The sequence below is a fragment of the Octodon degus genome, unplaced genomic scaffold (assembly GCF_000260255.1).
Source record: "Octodon degus isolate 3935 unplaced genomic scaffold, OctDeg1.0 scaffold00218, whole genome shotgun sequence".
NCBI lineage: Eukaryota > Metazoa > Chordata > Mammalia > Rodentia > Octodontidae > Octodon > Octodon degus.
This window is the reverse complement of record NW_004524794.1, coordinates 64,862-70,150: the sequence shown is the minus strand read 5'-3', so window position 1 is coordinate 70,150 and position 5,289 is coordinate 64,862.

Here is a 5,289-nt window from a genome sequence, read left to right as displayed (position 1 = left end):
GTCCTCTGAATAGCTATTATGAAGACAACAATATGCAGTGTATTAATTATTGTAACTGTCCTAGTAACCTGTTTACAAACTGTTTAATTGCTATTTTTCCCATTAAAATGAATAAAAATTTTTTAAAAATCATGCATAGAAATAAACATTTGAAATTAATTTCATTGGTATGCATTTGATACACATCGTGGTCACATTTACTGTAGGGAGTCAGTCCCTGTGCACAGTATGTCTCTAGTCCTCTTATCCCCTGTGCCTTCCCTCACTTCCCTTCCTCCTTTCCTCCCTATTTACACAGCTTTGTTTCCATGTTTTCCTTCTCTTTTATTTCCTTCCAACTTCCTTCCCTCCCCCACCCATTCCCCTTCTGATTTGAACATTTTCTTTCTTTTTCCCAGTATCTGTCCTCCATTCTGCTCCTTATTTGTGCTTTCAGTTTCTCACAGAGGACAAATGCCTGGAAATGTTTTATCTCTTATTTGTATTTAATTACTAAGGAGAGTGCAAGGGCTGGCCAAATAACTCATCAGAGCAAAGCAGCTGAAAGCAGGCGCAGGGGAAGGTAGTTTGACCCCAGGCCTACCATGATGGCCTCGCCCCCGGGACGTGTTGAGATGGCAATTGAGACTGGGCGTGGTGGTGCATGCCTGTAATCCCAGTTCTTGGGAGGTTGTAAACAGGTAGACCACTACGAGTCCGATCTAGTAGTGAGAGCCTGAACACCCTGTAGACCCTTCCCTAAAAAAATACAAAAAAGAGAATGCAAAATGATAATAAAACACAAATGATACAGAATTTCACTAAACAAAATAATGTAAGTTTTACAATGTTTGTTGTATTGCATAACATTTGTTGTCTTCAAATTAGATGCTTGCATTACAAGATATATGCATGCAAAATTCGAGGGGGAGTTACAAGAAATTAAAAAGAAGAAAACAAAACATTAAGCATTTACTATTCCTCTCAACAGAGCAGCAGAAATCAGCAGTACAATTATCCACACCACCCTACACAACAACATAAATGTATCCATTTCTCCTCCTCCCTTCCTCTCCTGCCCTTTTCCTTAACCCAGTTTTTCCTTCCCTTTGAGCAGATTCTTTCCATTTCACAGTATATACTGTACATTTGAGATTTTATTTATTCATTCAAGTTCTTACACTAGTGAGACAATATGATATTTGCACATGTGGGTCTGATTTATTTCACCTAGTTGCATCCTTTACCAATAAAATCCTCAAATTTATCTTTTCTTGTAGCTGAGTAATACCCCACTGTGTAAAAACCCCACATCTTCTTTCTCCCTTCCTCAGTTGATGTGCATTGGTGTTGTTTCCAAGATGTAGCTATGATAAATTGAGCTGCTATAAATATGGGTGCACATACATTGCTGTGGTATGATGATTTCAGTTCCTCTGGAAAAATACCCAGGAGGGTAAGAGTTGTGTTCAACGGGAATTCCAATCCTAGTTTTCTTTTTTTTCCACACTAACCCTAACCGTAACCCTAACCATAACCCTAACCGTAACTCTAACCCTAACCCTAACCCTAACCCTCCAATCCTAGTTTTCTGAGAAAACTCCACACTGATTTCTACAGTGCTTGTGGTGGTCTGCACCCTCATGAGCAGTGGAGAAGGGCTCCTTTTTCCTCACAGCCTCTCCAGCATTTGTTATTGACTGACTTCTTGATGACAGCCATTCTTTCTGGGGTGAGATGGTATCTCAGTGTTGTTTTAATTTGCATCTCTTGAGTGAACAATAATGTTGAAGATTTTTTCATACATTTATTTGCCACTTGTAGTTTTTCACCTAGGAAGTGTGTATTCTCTCAGATGTGGAATATTTTAATGGAGCATCCTGAGATTTCTTTTTAGAGTAAAACAATATATCTGCCATTTTGAAATTCCCAATCATTCTCCTCTTGGAAGTCTGTCTTGGCAACTTTCTTTCTTTCTTGTTTTATTTCAGAATATCGAATAGGCAACTTTCTTGTTAAATGATCACACAGCAATGGTAACCTTTAAAAACGTTATTAAAGATTTGTTTAAAAAGTTTCTCCAAAAATAATAACCAGTTACGTTAGTATAATCCACTAATTTTTTTTTTTTTTGTATTTAGGACAGGGTGTACAGGATCTCACTGCATAGATGGGACTCATAGTGATTCTCCTGCCTTCAGCCTCCCAAGTGCTGGGATTACAGATGCACGCCACCATGCCCAGTTTCAATCCTCGGGTCTCAGCACACCCCAGGGGCGGGGCTGGCAGGGCTGGCCTGGGGATTGAACTCCTGGCCCCTGTGTCTAAGCAGATGCTTTAATCCACTGAGCTATTTGGCTGGCCCTAATTCACTAATTTTGACCTAAAATTCATATGAAAACAACACTCTTGGGTTGGGGAGATAGCTCAGTAGATTAAGTGCTTGCCTGGCAAATGCAAAGTCCTGCATTCAATCCCCTGTACCACCAAAAACAAAACAAAACAAAACAAAAAACCCCCAAAGAAACAAAAAACTCCCCAAAAAACCAATGAAACGCAAAAAACAAAAATACCCACTCTTATAGTTTAAAGATATCTTACACTTCCTACTAGCAGTAAATAAAATCCAATGAATTATGAGATTTGCAAATGAAAATCTGAAACACACATCAACATATTCTCTTCCAATAAGACAAAGGAATTCAATTCATTAGACCTTCCAAAAATTAAATTAGCTTAAATTTAATTTTAAATTAAAATTTAAAATGTAATTAATCTATAGTAAATGAATTTGACTTCACCAGTCTTATCCAGTGCATTTATTTGTAGTCAGTATTATGTGAAGCAGCCAGATGTCCTGCATAAGGTTTATACTTTTCTAAGGCAAAGCAAGTTTGATTATATACAAAGTGTTTATATTAACACAGTTATAAAGACAAATTTTGGGGCCCTAGTGTTTTTTAGTTCTTTATAAATTCTAGAGAGCAGACTTTTGTCTGAGTATTTATTTGTCATGATTTTTTCCAAATTTGCAGATTGTCTTTTCACTTTGTTGGTAATTTCTTTTGAAGTGAAAAAACTTCTCAGTAAGAGCAGGTCCCAGTTGTTAATTCTTTCAAGTGTTTCCCGTGTGATTTGATTTTTGTTCATGAACTCTTTGCCTACCCCTATGTCTTCAAGAGTTCCTCCTACTTTCTCTTCCAGGAGATTTAGTGTTTCTGTTTCAATGTTTAGATCTTTAATCCATTTTGACTTTAGCTTAGTGCATGGTGATAGACCTGGGTCAAGTTTGAGTTTTCGGCATGTAGAGAGCCAGTTTTTTTCAGAAGCATTTGTTGAAGAGGCTTTCTTTCTTCCAGTGAGTAGGTTTGGCCCCTTTGTCAAAGATAAGGTGGCTGAGTGTGTTCGTAGGGGATTCAGCGTCTTCTAATCTATTGCATCGATCCTCAGGTCTATTTTGTTGCCAGTACCATGCTGATTTTATCACAGTAGCCTTGTAGTATAATTTCAAGTCAGGAATTGTAATGCCTCCTGCCTTGTCTTTATTGCCCAGGATTGCCTTTGCTATTCTAGGTCTTTTCTGGTTCCAAATAAATTTTAGGAATGATTTCTCTAGCTCTGTGAGGTATGTTGGTGGTACCTTGATAGGGATTGCATTAAATCTCTACAGCAATACTGGGAGTATGTCCATCTTCATAATGTTGGTTCTTCCTATCCAGGAGCATGGGATATCTTTCCATTTTCAGAAATCCTCTAGGATCTCTTTTTTAAGAGTACTGTAATTTTCCTTGAAAAGGTCTTTGACTTCTTTAGTTAGATTAATTCCAAGGTATTTCATTTTCCCTGGTGCTACTGTAAAAGGTACTGTTTCTCTAATTTCCTTCTCAGTGTGTTTGTTATCTGTGTAGAGTAATGGTTTTGACTTTTGGGTATTGACTTTGTATCCTGCTATGCTACTGAATTTCTGTGTTAATTCTAGTAGCTTCTTGGTGGAATTTTTGAAGTAAAGTATCATGTCTTTACTTTTCAAGTACTTTTCATGTCTTTACTTGAAAAGTAAAGACATGATACTTTACTTGGGTATCATGTAAAGTCTTCCAAGTAAAGTATCATGTCATCTGCAAATAATGATAATTTAACTTTTTATTTACCTATTCTTATTCTTTTTATTTCTTTCTCTTGTCTAATGGCTGTAGCTCATTATTCCAGAACTATATTGAATAGGAGGGGTGATAGAGGACATACTTGTCTTGTCCCAGATCTAAGAGTAAAAGATTTCAGTTTTTCCCCATTTAGGATTATGTTAGCTGTTGGGTTTTCATAAGTGACTTTTACCAGATTGAAGTAGAGGCCATCTATTCCAATTTTCTGAAGGACTTTGAACATGAATGAGTGTTGGACTTTGTCAAAAGCCTTTTCTGCATCAATGGAGATGATCATGTGGATTTTAGTTTTCGCTCTATTGATATAGTGTATTACATTTACAGATTTTCGAATGTTGAACCATCTTTGCATCCCTGGGATGAATCCTACCTGGTCATGGTGTATGATCTTCTTGATGATTTGCTGTATTCTAGTTGATAGGATTTTATTGAGGATTTTTGCATCTATGTTCATGAGAGAGATTGGCCTATAGTTCTCTTTTTTTGTTGCATCTTTCCCAATTTTGGTATCAGTAAAATGCTTGCTTACAGGAATGATTTTGGGAGGATTGCTTCCTTTTCAATTTCATGGAAGAGTTTGAGGAGTATAGGGACTACATCTTCTGTAAATTTCTTGTAGAATTCAGCTGTGAATCGAACCAGACCTAGACTTTTCTTTGTCGGTAGGTTTTTCATTACATCTCGTATTTCATTGGCTGTTATTGGGTTATTGAGATTGTTTATATCTTGTTGATCCAGTTTTGGTAATTTGTTGTTCTCTAGGAATCTGTGCACTTCATCTTTGTCTTCTATTCTGTGAGAGTAAAGATTCTCAAAGTAGCTATTAATAATCTTCTGAATTTCCACTGGGTCTGTGGTAATTACACCCTTTTCATTCCTTATTGCTTGTATTTGAATTTTTTCTTTCTTCTTTTTCATGAGGTTAGCTAGGGACTTATCAATTTTATTTAATCTTTCAAAGAACCAGACTTTTGTTTCATTAATTCTTTCAACTGTTTTCTTTATCTCAATTGAATTAATTTCTGCTCTAATCTTTATCATTTCTTCCCTTCTTTGGGCTCTGGGTTTGGTTTGCTCTTCCTTTTCTAGTTGTTGAAGGTGCAGCATTAGGGTGTTTATTTGTTCCCGTTCTGTTTTCCTAATATGT